The sequence below is a fragment of the Spinacia oleracea genome, chromosome 3 (assembly GCF_020520425.1).
Source record: "Spinacia oleracea cultivar Varoflay chromosome 3, BTI_SOV_V1, whole genome shotgun sequence".
Classification (NCBI taxonomy): Eukaryota; Viridiplantae; Streptophyta; class Magnoliopsida; order Caryophyllales; family Amaranthaceae; genus Spinacia; species Spinacia oleracea.
The window spans coordinates 59,989,721-60,008,453 of NC_079489.1; positions in this window are offsets into that span (position 1 = coordinate 59,989,721).

The window sequence follows — 18,733 nt, forward strand, 5'->3', positions numbered from 1 at the left end:
AATTTAATTAGAAACCTATGATTAAAAACCACCATAAAAAATTGTAAATTTATGATAAATTTTAAATTTTTATGACCTAGACTTGAATCCATAATAATCGGAAATCAATTGGATAATAAATTTTCGATTTTTCGCCCTAAAATTATGAAATTAATATTATTTATTAATTTGTCATTAATTTTAAATATAAATTTTAAATTTTATGTGATTCGTTCATATAACTTGCACGCACAAAGCAATGGACGCTTCGTGTTACCCTTAAGGGGTGTTGTATAGTGCGGGCATGCGACGACGAGCAAGGGAGCTCGTCGCCCGTGCGGCACGAATGCAATGAGCAAGGGCATGGTGCACGAGCACAAGGCAGCAGCCCTGCCTTGTGTCGTGGGCCACGAGCTATGAACAAATGGGCATGGGCGAAAGGCAAGCCAAGGCAGTCGCGTGTGGGCAGCAAGCGAGCTGCGCCACGACGCGCACTGCCTCGCGCAAGCGCGCGCAGCCTCGCGCGCAGCGAGCGCAAGCTCGCGTGCCACGAGCGCTGCGCCCAGCGATTGATCGCGCGCAATTGCTCGCGCGCACAGCGAGCGATGGCTCGCGCGCACAGCGAGCGATGGCTCGCGCGCACAGCGAGCAATGGCTCGCGCGCACAGCGAGCGATGGCTCGCGCGCAGCGAGCGCTGGCGAGCGCGCACAGCGAGCGATGGCTCGCGTGCGTCGAGCGCTGGCGCGCGCGCATCGAGCACCATAGCGTGCGATGGCTTGCGATGGAAGATGCAGCAGCTATGCGACGAGCGCATGGGCTGCGCGCACATGGCCAGCGATGGCTGTGTGCGTGCGGCCCATGGGAGTGCGATGCGTAGGGTGTTTGCGTTGCGATTAGATCGTTTTGAATGTTTAATTTGAAATTTTTCAGTTTACGTAATTTTAATTAATTTTAAAATTAATAATTTAAATTATTTTCTTGGATTTTAATTTTGAATATTGTAATTATAATAAATTTTATTTATTCTAATTATTTTACTAAAATTAAAATCATGAATTAATTTAAATACGACTGAAATTAAATTAAACTTTTTGGATTCAATTATAAATTTATATGAGCTTTAAATTTTAATTAAATTTGTATGTTTCCGGTTAGACTTGAAATACATTTTTATGTTTAAAATTAGTAAAGCATATGAATTTATTGGTTTAAGTGGGAGCCCTTTTAGTCATAAAACTCTTGATTAGGTCTACGAATCCTTAAGGTTAAAACAACTTGATTAGAATTAATAAGGACTGAATAATTGGTAGATTATTGATGCCCTTGATTAATTGCTGCAAATGTTTACGTGATGCATAATGTGTTTTACTAACCAGCTATGTGGGCCATTCATGATAATGAATGGGTGAATGGTATATATTGTATATGTACTGTTTTGCAGGTTATGAAGTGACTAGTATGGCCCAAATAGGATAGAAAATATGGTCTGCGTACCATTAATTTGAATGTAATTGGTCTAAAGTACCAAAGTTATTTTTCAATTCAAATATGGTCTGCGTACCATCAAATAGTTGTAATTAGTTATAGCTTATCCTATTTGAAAAAAATGGTGCCTCCCACGGAGATTTTCAAGACGGACTTTGAAGTCAAAGCTTCAAGATGAAGTCGGGCCATACTAGATCACATTTATCTTATGCATGTTTTAAGTTATTTATTGCTTTTAAATATGTCTTAAAATGCATGAGATCAAAAGCTTGATTATGTTGCATGATTAAGGATTTTAGTTCACTTAAAATCTAACCAACATAGTAAGAGCCTTAAGTTCCAAACTTAAAAATTGAGTTAAAAGGTGCCATGCCAAAATATACACTTGCTTGGATATCCTTTACATCAATCTAGTAATAGTTTTCGCTCAGCGAGGTGTTACTTATTGGTCCTAAAGGGGCAAGGTACACAAATAATTGTGAGTACATGTTAGTTTTGGTGAAACTCAACGATATAAGTAAGGAGTCCTTTTATGTCGTGGCAAAATCGATAGGTTTACCTAATAAGTTCTTAGACGTACCTATCAACCAAGAATAGTTTCTAGACTATTAGCAAAAGGCTTTTGCTTACCTAAGATGTTCTAGGATTAAGTCGACAAACTGTGCTTAGTTCTTCAATGATTTTAGGATCTTGGAATCATTTTATTCACACCTGCCGGAACACATAACTTGAATAAAATGCTTAATAAACATTGAATTATGCATGTATGCTAGAATTTAAGTTTATTAAGAGAAACTGTGAATGGTTATTTATTTGTTTATTCTTTTCAATTGTAGTTTTTAATATGGCAAACAACAATTCATTCAACATTCGATCAATTCTCGAAAAGGAGAAGTTGAACGGGAAAAACTTCCTTGACTGGCAAAGGAACTTGCAAATAGTTCTTATGCAGGAAGAAAAGGAGTATGTCCTAGATGAGGCGATGCCCGAAGCCGCAGGCGACGGGATCACTCAGGCAGCCCTCAATCGTTGGATTGATGCCAACAAGGATGTGAAATGTCTAATGCTCGCCACCATGAGTGCGGATCTGCAGAAAACGTTCATCAACTCAGATGCTTTCACAATCATCAGTGAGTTGAAGAACATGTTCCAAGATCTGGCTCGAGTCGAAAGATTCGAGACTCATAGGCAAATTCTTGAGACCAAGCTTAAGAAAGGCGAGCCCGTAAGTCCACATGTTCTCAAAATGATTGGACTCATTGAGAATATGAGTCGGCTGGATCAGCAATTTTCTCAGGAAACGGCTATAGACACCATCCTCCATTCTCTTCATAGCGGGTATGATCAGTTCAAACTGAACTACAGTATGAATAGTCTGGACAAAACGCTCACTGAGCTTCACGGTATGCTGAAGACCGCTGAAAAGACGCTCAAAAGTGATAAGCATGATGTGCTTATGGTGCGTGGGGGCAAGTTCAAGAAATCTGGAAAGAAGAGGAATGCTAAGAAAGGTGGCAACAAGGCCAGCCCAACTAAGCAAACTGGCGCCAAATCTGTAAAGAGGAAGGTCAGTCAACCCACTTCTGAATCCGAATGCTTCTACTGCAAGAAGAAGGGGCATTGGAAGAGAGATTGCTTGAAGCTAAAGGAAGATCAGAAGAACGGAACAGTCGTTCCATCTTCAGGTATTTTCGTTATAGACTGTATACTTGCTAATTCAACTTCTTGGGTATTAGATACAGGTTGTGGCTCACACTTATGTTCCAATCCACAGGGACTAAGAAGAAGTAGAAAGTTAAGCAAGGGTGAAGTCGACCTACGAGTGGGAAATGGAGCACGGATTGCTGCATTAGCTGTAGGAACTTACTATTTGTCGTTGCCCTCCGGGCTAGTTTTGGAACTGGAAGATTGTTTCCATGTTCCAAGTCTTACTAAAAACATCATTTCAGTTTCTTGCTTAGATGCTAAGGGATTTTCCTTTTTTAATAAAAGACAATAGTTGTTCGTTTTATTTTAAAGAGATGTTTTATGGATCTGCTAGATTAGTCAATGGACTTTATTTATTAGATCACGACAAACAAGTTTATAACATAAATACCAAAAAGGCCAAAAAGGATGATTCAGATCTCACCTATCTGTGGCATTGTCGATTAGGCCATATAAACTTGAAACGCTTAGAAAGACTTCAAAAGGAAGGAATTCTAGAACCATTTGACTTAGAGGATTATGGTAAATGCGAATCATGTTTACTTGGCAAAATGACAAAGCAACCTTTCTCTAAAGTTGGAGAAAGAGCAAATGAACTATTGGGTTTAATCCATACAGATGTATGTGGACCAATGAGTACAAATGCTAGAGGTGGTTTCAGCTACTTTATCACTTTCACTGATGACTTCAGTAGGTATGGTTATGTCTACCTAATGAAGCATAAGTCTGAATCCTTTGACAAATTCAAAGAATTTCAGAGTGAAGTAGAGAATCAATTAGGCAAGAAGATTAAAGCACTGCGGTCTGATAGAGGCGGTGAATATCTGAGCTATGAATTTGATGACCATCTGAAAGAATGTGGAATTCTATCAGAATTGACTCCTCCTGGAACACCACAATGGAACGGTGTGTCGGAACGGAGGAACAGAACCTTGCTAGACATGGTCAGGTCAATTATGGGTCAGGCCGAACTTCCATTAGAATTTTGGGGACATGCACTAAATACAGCTGCACTCACTATAAATAGAGCTCCGTCTAAAGCTGTCGAAAAGACTCCATACGAATTATGGTTTGGAAAGCCTCCAAATGTGTCTTTTCTTAAGATTTGGGGATGTGAAGTATACGTCAAACGGTTAATTTCAGACAAACTTCATCCAAAATCTGACAAATGTATCCTTGTGGGCTATCCAAAGGAAACAAAGGGGTATTACTTCTACAATACATCTGAGAACAAAGTGTTTGTTGCTCGAGATGGTGTCTTTTTGGAGAAAGATCACATTTCCAAAATGACAAGTGGGAGAAAAGTAGACCTCGAAGAAATTCGAGTCGAACAACAAACTCTAAAGAATGCTCAAGATGACATTCAGGATGAAACTCAGAGATCTTTAGAAGAATCTGGTGAGAATCATGGTCAATCTAGAAATGTTACCCCGCGTAGATCGCAAAGATATAGATCTCAACCGGAAAGGTACTTAGGTATTTTGACGAACGAGAGCTATGACGTTCTATTACTTGAAAGTGATGAACCTGCGACTTACAAACAAGCTATGACGAGCCCTAGCTCCAAGCAATGGCAAGAAGCCATGCAATCTGAATTGGACTCCATGTCTGAAAACCAAGTATGGGATTTGGTCGATTTGCCAGATGGCTACCAAGCCATTGGAAGCAAATGGGTTTTCAAACTGAAAAAGGACAAGGATGGGAAACTTGAAGTTTTCAAAGCTAGATTGGTTGCAAAAGGTTACAGGCAAGTCCACGGTGTGGACTACGATGAAACCTTTTCACCAGTTGCAATGCTAAAGTCTATTCGGATAATGTTAGCAATCGCTGCATATTACGATTACGAAATATGGCAGATGGATGTCAAAACTGCTTTCTTAAACGGCGTTTTAACAGAAACTGTGTTTATGACACAGCCTGAAGGTTTTGAGGATCCAAAGAATGCTAAAAAGGTATGCAAGCTAAAGAAGTCAATCTACGGATTGAAGCAGGCATCCAGGAGCTGGAATATACGTTTTGATGAAGCAATCAAGGACTTTGGTTTCATCAAGAACGCACACGAATCTTGTGTATACAAGAAGGTCAGTGGGAGCAAAATTGCTTTCCTAGTATTATATGTCGACGACATGTTGCTTATCGGAAATGACATTCCTATGTTGAACTCTGTCAAGATTTGGCTTGGGAAATGTTTTTCGATGAAGGATCTAGGAGAAGCACAGTACATATTGGGCATCAAGATTTACAGAGATAGATCTAAAAGGATGATTGGACTTAGTCAAAGCACTTATATCAATAAGGTGCTTGATAGGTTCAAGATGGCGGACTCCAAGCGAGGCTACCTACCCATGTCTCATGGAATAACTCTAAGCAAGACTCAGTGCCCAAAAACACTTGATGAGCGTAGACGAATGAATGGGATTCCATATGCATCATTGATTGGTTCAATAATGTATGCTATGATATGTACACGCCCGGATGTTGCGTACGCACTCAGTGCTACGAGCAGATACCAGTCAGACCCAGGAGAGGCGCATTGGACTGCTGCCAAGAACATTCTGAAGTACCTGAAAAGGCACAAAGATGACTTCCTGGTCTATGGTGGAGATGATGAATTAATTGTTAAAGGCTATACGGACGCAAGTTTCCAAACCGACAAAGATGATTTCAGATCACAGTCTGGGTTTGTCTTCTGCCTCAACGGAGGAGCAGTAAGCTGGAAAAGTGCTAAGCAAAGCACCATTGCGGATTCTACAACTGAAGCGGAGTACATTGCTGCACATGAAGCAGCAAAGGAAGCTATATGGCTAAGGAAGTTCATAGGTGAACTTGGTGTAGTCCCCTCCATTAAAGGACCAATAGCCCTGTATTGTGACAATAACGGAGCTATTGCACAGGCAAAAGAGCCTAGACACCACCAGAGAGACAAGCATGTACTTCGTAGATTTCACCTTCTACGAGAGTTCGTTGAAAGAAAAGAAGTCGAGATAAGCAAAATTGGAACTGATGACAACATATCAGATCCATTAACTAAACCTTGCCGCAGGCGAAGCACAACTCGCACACTGCAGCTATGGGAATCAAGCATATTGGAGAATGGCTTTGATGTCTCTATTTAATGTTTTAAAGTTTTAGAGTTTAAATCTTTGTAAAACATTATTGGTTAATCATTCACAATAAATGAAAAGAATTCATTTTTCCATTTAATTTGTGGTTTATTAAATGATGAGTCCCTTCAATTTGACGATATATTCAAGATAGACTGTCAGGACCAGTCCTGTGACTAAGAAATGTCTATCAAGTGAACTTGAATGTCAAAGGTTGAAAATGGTCCCTAGTCGGAGTTTTCTATAAAATTGGACGCATAGAAAACGTTAGACGATTAGAATGCAAGATGACTAGTAGTTCTGTTTCTTGAACTATGTGGACATGGCAATGTCATAATCATTTGCATAGATACTTACTTTGGGAAGACTAGTATCGGACAAGACCTATGAAACTTTACTGTAAGAGATGAAAATCTGTCATAAGTAAATTTCATTAAATTATTAGACACTAAATCCTCAATACCTGAGTGATTTGAGATTACTTGTTTGAGAACTGGTTGCTTTGACGTTGACCAACCGTCGCACCGTAAAAGGAGGCTATAAAGGCAACGCTCAGGTAATCACCTATCAAACGAAGTCTAATCTCAAGATCGCAAGATTGGGATTGTCCTCCCATAAATCGGGATGAGATGCTTAAAAGTTGTACAAGGCCACTCGGAGAGCTAGAAACTGTGAAATGCATGGCCGTGCTCGAATGAATCATAGGCTATGATTATCTGTTTATTTGATCAGTTGAACTCTGAAACCGAGGAACACCTCTGGACATAATAAGGATGACAACTCTTACCTTATGTTCAAGAGCAAGCATCGAGCGACAAAGGAATTAGGAAATGCACACTTGTCCCTAAGGACAAGTGGGAGACTGAAGGAAATAATGCCCTTGGTCCAAGTATGCATTCTATGTTAAGTCTAATAAATGCGGTTCAGTATTAATTAACAAGTTAATAATTCAGTGAGATCAAGTGAGCTGAATGCCTAGCTAGAGGCCGCTTCAGTTCAAGTGGAATTAATGATATTAATCCACAGCTTACTCTTGACTGAACCCGTAGGGTCACACAAATAGTACGTAAACGGATCAAGTATTTAATGGCATTAGATACTCCATCTATGGATATTCGGAATCGACGGATCTTGGTTTCAGTGGGAGCTGAGATCGTCACAGGCAAGAAATGAATACTCCGGAAACGATGATATTGCCGGAAACGGAAATATGGATCGTATCGGAAATATAAATATTATCCAAGTCGTAGATGTTGCCGGAAACGGAAACATGGTACGTATCGGAAAATATTATCGAAAATGGAAATATTGCCAGAATCGGAAATATTGCCGGAAACGGAAATATTGTCAGAATCGGAAATATTATCGGAATCGGAAAATAATTCCGGAAACGGAAATATTAAATATTTGTTCGAAACGGAAATTGATTCCGGAATCGGAAATATTAAATATTGTTCGTATCGGAAATGAATTCCGGAACCGGGAATTTAATCGGAAGCGTATCGTACGAATTAGCATCGGACGAGGCCTGCCGGACGAAGGCCCAGCACGAAGTCGGGCCATCGCCCAGCAAGCCAAACGCGCGCCCAGCCAAGGCAGCGCCCAGGCCCACCGCAAGGCAGGCCCAGCGCGCGCCAAGGCCATGGCCTCGCTGCGTGGGCTGCTGCTCGCACGCACACGCATGGGCGGCCCTCGTGGCTGCCGTGTGTGTGTGAGTTTGTGTTCATGCATGATTCCTAAAACTATTAGAGTTAGTATATGATTAAATTCCTATTCCTAAAAGGATAAATTAATTAATTAGAGTTCTTGTAGGATTCTAAGTTTAATTAATTCGTATCCTACTAGGATTTCAATTCCCTTTCCATAACTCTATAAATACGTGCCTAGGGTCACATATTTTCAGAGATGAATTCAAGTATTCAAAGTGAGTTTTGAGAGAAAAATTCAGTCATATTTCTTACCTAAGAGTGCCGAAAATTCTAGTACCTTAAGGGCGATTCTAGTTGGTCAATCTTAAGGCGGATCCGGACGTGCTGTGGACTATCTACGGAGGGACGACACTTGGAGTCCTAAAGACTTGTTCTTGTTCGGTTCGGGCGCAGCTAGGGAAGGCACGCAACAAAGAGTATGCATCTAAATTATGCTATATGATTATGTGTAAATAATATGTATTCCTGGCTAAATGGTTGTTTCCGCATGATTTATGAATTGTCATATGTATCATAACCTAACACATCAAAGGTTTGTCGTTTTATTTTTTAATTAGAACATAAATTGGTTGGAAAAGAACATTTCCAGAACTTAAAAGAACAAGAAAAATTATAAATCTGGTTTTAAAGTTCATCAAAGGTTCGTCGTTTTATTTTTTAATTAGAACATACTGTAAATTGGTTGGAAAAGAACATTTCCAGAACTTAAAAGAACAAGAAAAAATATAACTGCTTTTTATATTTGTACCTTTTGTCTGATTTGTCAATATTAGTGTTCTTTTTGTTAGTGTTCTTTTTGTTAATGTTCTTGTTGTTAATGTTCTTTTGTTAATGTTCTTTTTTTTTTTTGCGGTTTTTATTTTTGTTGCGTTTTATTGTTATTTATGTGCGTTTTGGGACAGGTGCACCAAGAGCACCATGCACACCCCTGCACAATCTGAGCGTTGAGATTCCACCTTTAGAAGACATAGATATTAAAAAAAGAAAATAAACCAAAATTGAAAGCTGGCTAAGTTGGTAAAAGGTGTGCCTCTTAACTACAGAGGTTAGGTGTTCGAACCCTCAGAACATAACTTTTTGGTTGTTAAAATTGGCAGGGCACAATGTTGTTGGATGCTGAGTTGTCGCGACGAAGAAGGTAGATGATGACGTGGCGTAATGCTAGTGCAAGGAAAGAGGGGAATACGTGGCACATAGACGTTTGTCAAACAATAAGTCTTGGGTGCAACAGGTGCACATTAATATTAACTAGCTTTTGAGCCCGTTCTTGTGATTTTAGATAGAATATATGATTAAATAGAGTTAAATTTTAAAAGTTGTATTAATACATAAATTAAATAGTGTATTAATATTGAGTGTTAATCGGAAAGATGTAGTGGAAAATGTTGAATGAATAGATTGGTGAATTGATGTTTTATGAGGAAGATGAAGTGAAAGAATCGATTGGAGTTGTATAATATATCAAACAACAAAGAAAAATTAAAATAAAACCAAATTAATGGAGGAAAGAATGGATGACACGAACATAAAGTTGGCTCAAGTGGTAAGCAGCTTGATGCCGCTTAAGGGAGGTCTCGGGTTCGAGCCTCGCCGTATGCAGAAACTCTTGTTGGGAGACTCACCCACCACAAGCAAGGTGTGCGACCCGGGTCGGATTCGGATGTAGTCGGAGCTAAGCTCCGGTGAACCGGGTGTGCTATGCGTAAAAAGAATGGATGACACGTGTCATCTAATCAAATGTGTTGACACATGTCGTCTAATAAATTGTAGTTTTCCTTTTTAAATACTAGGTATAGATGTGCACCAAGTTTTGGCACGTGTGAACAGTTGCACGCAAATAAAAAAAATTGCACGGAAAGCAATATCTCGCAGAAAGAAGAAAGAGAAAAAAAACGCAGAAACAACTCGCAGAAAGAGGAGAGAGAGAAAAAACGCAGAAAGAGAAGAGAAGGAAGAAGAACGCAGAAATAGGAGAGAGAAAGAAAAAAAACGATCGAAATTGAAATCGAAACTGAAGACAAGGAAGAAGAACGCAGAAAGGAGATCGATATTGTGAAATTGCGAGTGAAATATAAGAGATCGAAATCTCTAACATCGCAAGAGATCAAAATTGTGAGAAATCGATATCTAATGGAAAACCTAATTCGAAGTGTGATTCAATCAACTCAAAAAATTCAAGTTCCGGTTGAACCTGATATTCAAGATGCAACAATGGAGGACATTCTCAACAATTGTATAGAAAACAATTCTTTGGCACAGGAACGTGAAGAAGAAGAGGCAACTAACTAAATCGAAGCTGAAGAACAGCATATTATTTCTGATTCTGAAGGTATGAATAATTATGAATTAGAAAAATTAATTATATGTTTGAAGTTAAAGTTATGGTTATGAATGTAAAAGTTAGAGATATTCCTGTAAAAGTTATGTAAATGTGTTGGTTAGGCTGAAATATTGGTGTTTGAAAAAGTTACATATATCAAAGTTAAAGTTGAGGTTTTCATAGTAAAAGTTAAGTATGTGAAATGTAAAGTTATAGTTATGCATAAAAGTTATAGTTTGATGCGTAAAAGTTATAGTTTGGTGCAAAAAAGTTAGCCTTGTTTTCATATTATTTCTGACTCTAAAGTTATGAATAATTATGCATTGAAAAAATTAATTATACGTTCAAAGTTAAAGTTATGGTTATGAATGTAAAAGTTATAGATATTCTTGTAAAAGTTATGTAAATGTGTTGGTTAAGCTGAAATATTGGTGTTTGAAAAAGTTACAGATATCAAAGTTAAAGTTGAGGTTTTCAGAGTAAAAGTTAAGTATGTAAAATGTAAAGTTTAGAATATTTGCTTAGATTTTTAACATGATTTTAATAAAGAATTTACAGTTGTGGTTTTATGCATAAAAGTTATAGTTTGATGCATAAAAGTTAGCTTTGTTTAAATATATATAAGGCTTGTTTTAGTAAAAGTTATAGCTTTATCCATAAAAGTTAGACTTATTTTAGTAAAAGTTACCCTTATTTTAGTAAAAGTTATACTCCCTCCGTCCCGGAATACTTGACCTGTTTTTCTTATCGGGCCGTCCCTTAATACTTGACCTGTTTCTAAAAATGGAAATATTCTAACAATATTATATTATTTCTCACTCCACCCCCATTAACCCACCTACCCCCTACTCCATACAAAAAATAATTAAAAATTCAACCCCTACTCTCCCTCAACCCCACCTCTTAACCCACCTCCCACTAACTACATTAAAATAATACCCCACTATCAACTACTACCTATTAAATTAAATAAGTCAATTCAAGTCCCTTAAACTCTGTGCCGGTCAAACCGGGTCGAGTATTCCGGGACGGAGGGAGTAGTTTTATGCGTAAAAGTTAGGCTTGTTTTAGTAAAAGTTAGCCTTGTTTTAGTAAAAGTTAAAGTTCTATGCGTAGAAGTTAGACTTGTTTTAGTAAAAGTTGGCCTTATTTTAATAAAATTTATAGTATTATGCGCAAGTTAGGGTTTAATGATACAAATTTCTGCTGATTTTAAGTAATTGCAATAACAGAACCGGATCAAGATATTGTTGGAACGCTGATGGGATACACTGCCGAAACAGTGGAGGAACTTCTAGGTTTCTACGAAAAACATGCTAGTGCGGTTGGATTTTCCATAAGGAAAGGAAACACGAGATTCAAAGTTGGGACAAAAATCGTGCTTGAAAAGACATATCTTTGTTCAGCAGCAGGAGTAACAAACAATGGAAAGAACAAAAAGAAAAAAGTGCAAACTGTTGTTCCTGTAGTGCCCAAAAAAGAGAGAAAACCAAGGCAAGTTCCAATCACGAGAACTCGATGTAGGGCTTGCTTGAGAGTTAAAATGAATTCTGAAGGCAGATACGAGGTTGTTAATCACGTGATAATGCACAACCATTATTTAACTAGAAGTCAATGGCACTACTTGCATAGATCTGAAAGGCAAATAACGGAAGAGAAGGGGGAGGCAATTGAAACTATGCAAAAATCTGGTAATAGTTACATTTTGATAGTTAAACTTTTATATTCTGTGTAAAAGTTATTGTTTTGATACTCATCCTTGTGTTACTGCAATCACCTTCTAAGATGAAAAGAGTTGGAAATATAAAAGTCACACTCATCTCAGTTAAAGTTAAGCTTTTTAAAGTAAAAGTTAGGTTAGAGTAGAATGAAGACTGACTTTAACTTTGACAACAATTTCCTTAACTTTAACCTACATAACAACAACTTTAACACAGAAATTAACTATAAGGTGTTAAAGTTAAATTATTGACAATTAAAGTTTTAAAAGTTAAAGTTAGCCTTTTTGTACTAAAAGTCAGGTATGAAGAAGTAAAAGTTGAGTAAAGTTAAATAAAACCTTTTGCCTAAACTATTAATTTATTTACATTCTTTTATGCTCAACTGACAGGTCTGTCATCCACGGCTTCTTTTAACTACATGGCAATTGAAGCTGGAGGTGAAGAAAATTTAGGACACTCGAAGAAAGACCATCTAAATTACTGCACGAGGTTAAAAATGAAGCAAATAGAAGGAGGTGATGCACAAGCAGTAGCTGACATAATGTATTTAGAGCTTGAAGGTGACCCAAACTTCTTTTTTAGATTTAGATTGGATGAAAAAAGGCAAATTGAGGAGTTTGTTTTGGAGGGACTCTATGATGATGGAAGACTATGGAAATTTTGGAGATATAGTGGTTTTTGACACAACCTATAGAACAAACAAGTATAACCTAATTTGTGCTCCAATAGTTGGAATAAACAACCACTGGAACAATTGCATGTTTGGTTGTGCATTCATAGGAGATGAAAAGATAGAGTCGTTTGTGTGGCTTCTACAAACTTTCAAAAAGTCAATGGGGGGAAAAAGTCCAATATCAATCTTTACAGATCAAGATGAAGCAATGAACAATGCCATCAATCAGGTAAAAATCCAAGATTTATTCTTAAAGTTGTAGTTTTCTGTGCTAAAGTTATAATGTAATTACCAAAAGTTAGTTAAACTGATAAAGACCTTTTCAGAGTCCTTAACTTTAACTTCAAAATCCTCAACTTTAAGTTCAGAGTCTTTAACTTTAACTTCAAAATCCTTAACTTTAAGTTCAGAATCCTTAACTTTAAATTTAGAAATCTTAACTTTAACTTTAGAATCCTAAAGTTTAAATTTAGAATCCTTAGCTTTAACTTTAGGATCCTTAACTTTAACTTTAGGATCCTTAACTTTAACTTTAAAATTCTTAACTTGAACTTTAAAATTCTTAAATTTAACTTCAAAAATCTCACCTTTTAAGATTGGATTGTATATGCAGGTCTTTCCGGATTCAAGACACATATTATGTGTATGGCATTTGCATCAGAATGCTATTACCAGATTTGGGGCACTGAAACGAGATCCAACCTTTAAGAAGACATTCAACTATTGCTTGTATAAGTGTGTCACATTAGTTGAATTTGAAACCAATTGGAGATCAATGCTGCAACGATATGAGCTGATAGGGGGAGAGTGGTTTACAAATGTATACAATTTGAGAGAAAAATGGTGCCCTGCCCTAAGCAAAGATTTATTTTCAGCTGGGATTTTGTCTTCACAACAAAGTGAAAGCACTAATCACGCCATCGGATTTAGAGCAAACAGAACAACAAGTTTAACTGATTTCTATAGGTTGTTCAAAGGAACAATACAGCATTGGAGAAGTACAGAAAAGCAAGCTGAATTCTCTTATAGTAAATCGGTTGCATCCTCGGCTTTACCACTATCTGGATTGCTAAAACATGCATCAAAAGTTTACACGTTGTCACTATTCAGAGACTTTGAGGAGGAATTTGGATATTCAATTGCAAAAACAGCAAAATTAATTTGGAAACAAGGTAAATATCAGAAGTTCAAGTTTCCAAATTTGAAAAATTATAAAGTTAGTCTTTTTGTTGTAAAAGTTAGGCCTTTTTTATTAAAAGTTTGGTAAACTGAAATATAAAGTTTATTAACTTTTACTTCACCAGGGCTAACTTTTATACATATTTTTCTAACTTTCCACCTTACAGAATATAAGAATCTAAAATTAACATTTTAGGGCAAAAAAGTTAAAGTAAGGTTTTTTATTTTAAAATTTTGGATTCTGAAGTTAAAGTTTAGGCATCTGAAGTTAAAGTTTAGAATTCTGAAGTTAAAGTTAGGTTTTTTGTTTTAAAAGTTATATACCCTCAAAAATTAAGTTTCATAACTTTAAGTACACCAGGGCAAACTTTTATATTGATTTTCCTAACTTTAAAAAATAATACTACTAATGCAGGTAATATTGAGTTCTATGTTGTGTCCATTGATGAGGAACCTTGGTCTGCACAGAGAGTAACATACATCCACGAGAGCCAGACAGTATCATGTACGTGTAAAAACTTTGAAGCTTCGGGATGGTTGTTCTACCACTGCATTAAGATATTGCACCTTCATTCGGTTAACCGGATTCCAGAATAATACATCAAAAAGAGGTGGAAAAAATCTACCAAGTCATCGGTTTGGAACAAATTAGAAAATGAAAAGCCGGAAGAAGTGCAGTACACACCTTGGCGCCAAACCATGGCTAGGAAGTACTACAACCTTATCTTGAAAAGCCAGTAAAATGAGGAGACAAGAACCCTTATGGAGGATGGTTATGCCGCTAGTGTGTCTCTGGTTGATGAACTTCTAGCATGATTAAATCTTTCAAATACTGAAGATGCTTCAACCACAGAAACAAGTGCAACAGCAACACTTGAAACAAGTGCAACAGCAGCACCTGAAACAAGTGCAACAGCAGCACATGAAACAAACTCAGCACCAGCAGGTAAAAGTTAATGGTTTTTTTGGTAAAAGTTAAGATATTAACTTTTAAAGTTAGGTTGGAGATGACGAAAGTTTGTCTTAACTTTAGAACAAATTTCATAACTTTAACTTACAGAACTACAACTTTAAACCAAAAAAAACTATAATGTGTGAAATAAAAACAGATTGGAACTCACGTTAGCTTAAAAAGGAAAATATGTAAAAGTTTGAGTTTTATATGTAAAAGTTTGGGTTTTATAAGTAAAAGTTATAGTACATTATGTTAAATGTTTATAGGTACTCATGCAACAACTACAAGTGATACAAGTGTACAACAAGCTGCAACAAGTTCTGAACCTGCAACAAACACAGCAACTGAACCTCCTATGGTGTTGGATCATGAACGTTGCACAAAAAAAGGAAGGAACAAAAGACCACGAGGACCGCTTGTCAAAAAGAAGAAGGGAAAAACTGCAGCGCCTCCAACAGCAGACTTTGGAACAATAACTCCAAATTTGAGATTATTTTGATTCTTTTAATGTTTCTTATCAAAAATAGAATTTAAATTTTTATTAAAGTTAAAGTTAAGGTTTCTGAAGTTAAAGTTTAAGATTCTGAAGTTAAAGTTGACTAGACTTGAGAACTTAGTAAAAGTTTGTTTTTTACATTGAAAGTTTGAATATATGCATTAAAATTTAGTGAAGTATGATTTTTACCTCAAGTGTATATATCTTTTAATCTGTCTTTTGTTTAAAATGTAAAAGTTGAGATTTATATACTAAAAGTCAGGCTTGATGCAGTAAAAGTTTAGTTATACTTGCGTAACTTTTAGCATAAAATTGACAACTTTTAATATGTTACCTAACTTTTACTAAACATCGCCAAAAACCCATGTTACTTGGACTGACTTGGGTACGTGTCCAAGTGTCCGACCTAGCTAAATTGTGAAAATTTTCCCGGATTTAAGTCGAAAATGAAGTTTCAAAGTGTTTGAAACCATGTCAGAGTGTCGAGGGTCCGACATGGATACTTAATGTACAATGAAGAGTTGAAGTAATATACCAAAAACCAATATTATACTTAAAGTTGAGAGTTTTGTACTTAAAGTTACCCTTTTTTGTAATAAAAGTTAGATAAACTAATATGAAATTTTCTTAACTATAACAATAACAGGGCTAACTTTAATTATGATATTCTTAACTTTAAGCATAGAATCAACAACTTTAAATACATGTTTCTAAGTTCTACTGAACATCACCAAAAAATAATATTATACTTAAAGTTGAGAGTTTTGTACTTAAAGTTACCCCTTTTGTAATAAAAATTAGATAAACTAATATTAAATTTTCTTAACTATAACAATAACAGGGATAACTTTAATTATAATATTCTTAACTTTAACCATAGAATCAACAACTTTAAATACATGTTTCTAAGTTCTACTAAACATCACCAAAAACCAATATTATATGCCATACATACACAAAAAAGGCATTATACTCTAGAGAAATATTTTTGTGAAAATGTAAAAGTTAAGATTATTGTACTTAAAGTTAACCTTCATGTAATAAAAGTTAAGTAAACTAATATTAAAATTTCACGCTGCAGGTTTCTTTGTCGTCCGTTTGGTAGGAGCTTGCTTCTTCTCTGGTGGTTCTACATTTTCTGGGTCAAATGCATCTGGTACATTCCTTTTCAGATGTTTTCTTGAAACAAAAGTCTTCAACGGTTGTTTGTTGCCCTCTGCCGCATTGTCATTCAGCTCCAGTTGATGTTTCTCTTTGATAGTGTCCTCTGGTTGCTCGTTCTCATTGGCATTCTCCTCTGCTTGATCTTTCTCATTGGCTTTCTTTTCAAGTTCCTTCTCCTTTTTAGCAGCTTCTTTCTTCAACTTCTCAGCTTTCTTATCGTCTGCCAATTTTTTCTTCCTCCTGCTTAACACATCTGGAAGGACTATTGCTCGTTTGGAATTGAAATCAGCAACATTATTGAGAACTTCTGCCCGTTTGTCATTCATGTCTGATAACATAAGTGTGGCACATTATAGGGGGTGTTTTTTGGTTCGCATCGCAAGTATGCTCTTTCCCTACAAGGGGGGCGGTTTTTTTAGAAAACCATTGTATTTTTGTACCTCGAAGGAGTCGCCACCAAACATTATTTAAAGTCTCGTTTGGAAAGACCGCAAGTGACTCTATTTTGGATAAGGCTTTGAATCCTGGAAACGGATGGGTGAGATCCGGGCACGGGAACGAGATGCTTATTCCGCGAGCTTTAGAAATTATTCGAGTACGTGACATAGCATTTTCGAAAATATACCCTAGGTTATACTATGTGGGTTTGAATTTTAGAGCAAATAGAATCTCTAATTGTATGGTGGTCACTTTTCTTTAAAGGTAATTTAAGGGAACCTAAGATCGGTTTGTCCAAGAAATTATCTTTGTTAAGCGTGATGTAACCTTGCATTTTGTTGTATTTAGCATGTATGGTGATGAAAGAAATAAAGAAAATAAAGCAACATCACAATTGTAAATGAGTGCGGAATTAGTAAATACAAGACCCCCTAGAAACGGACTAGGGAGTAGGTTCACATTGCCTAGAAGGACTAGGCAAGTAAAGATGCGGAATTGAAAGTGCGATATTGAAATTGCGGAATTGAAAGTGCGATATTGAAATTGCGGTATGGAAAGGTGCATAATTGAACTTGCAATATTGAAAGGTGCATAATTGAAATTGCGATATTGAAATTTGTACTTGGGCACATACGATTCGAACGCCAAGCGGCTCCTTAAAAATAAGTGCGCCCGACACGAATTCAAAGCCAAAAATCTCAACTTGGGAGAAGTTTCTCATCCCAAAGTATCCTAGATTTTGCATATAGAACTTGAACTTGAAAGTTTGAATCTTGAAATATTGAACTTGAAATGATTGAACTTGAACTTGAAATATTGAACTTGTACTTGAAATATTGAAACTTAAGAGACTTGAATCTCAAAGATCGGGCCTTTTAATGTTGAAAGGTTAGATCTTTGATGTGCTCTTACTTTGAAAGGATCCTAGTTTAGGGAAGTAGTCATGAGCAACCCTAAACATTGTGGGATCTTGAAATTTGAAAACTTGAACTTGTATATTGAAAAATGGAGTCTTGAATCTCAAAAGATTAAACCTTTAGAAGCTAAAAAGGTGTCATCTTTGATTATTCCATACTTGAAAGTGATTCTAGTTCAAAGAAGTGATTGCAAGCAACTTTGAACATCCTTAAATCTTGAAAGTTTGCATTTTTGTATTTTGAAAAGTTTGGATTTTGAAAAGATGTATGATTGTTGCAAGTGACATTTTTAGTAGTAAAAATGCCAACTTGCTAATCATTTTTGAAATAGGAAAATCAAAGAAACATGATTGAATATTGTGGGATTCGGAATTACCTATTTAGGTTTAGGCAAGAATTCCTTTTAGAGCTCCCAATTGCTTAGAACTTGAAGTTTGTATGTGTTTTTGAAGGATTTTTGGACTTGAATTTGAGGCGTAATTTTTGTATTACGACGTTGTATATTGAAGTTGCCTCCCCAAATGCTGAAAATTAGGGGGTATTTATAGGAAAAATGGCTGGAAATTGCCAGCCATTGCCAGCGCAGCACGCCAAACCAGCGCCCAGCGCTGGTGACGTGGCATGCGTGCTGCCAAAATCAAGGACGCGGGCTCCATCCTTGATTTGTCATGTATTGAGGTACCTTCGTACGAATAGTACGATGCTTGGCACGTAGTGCTTTCTTGGAGGTTAAGACTTGATTTTGCGTAAAAAAACAAGCTGTTTCGGGTTTTGAATTCCGGTTGTACGGGACGGGGCCCGGCTTGCTCGGTTTTGTGGGTCGGCACCCGAATTTGACTTACCTTGTATTATTTTGAGTGGAAAAGGCTTAGTAAAACCAATGGA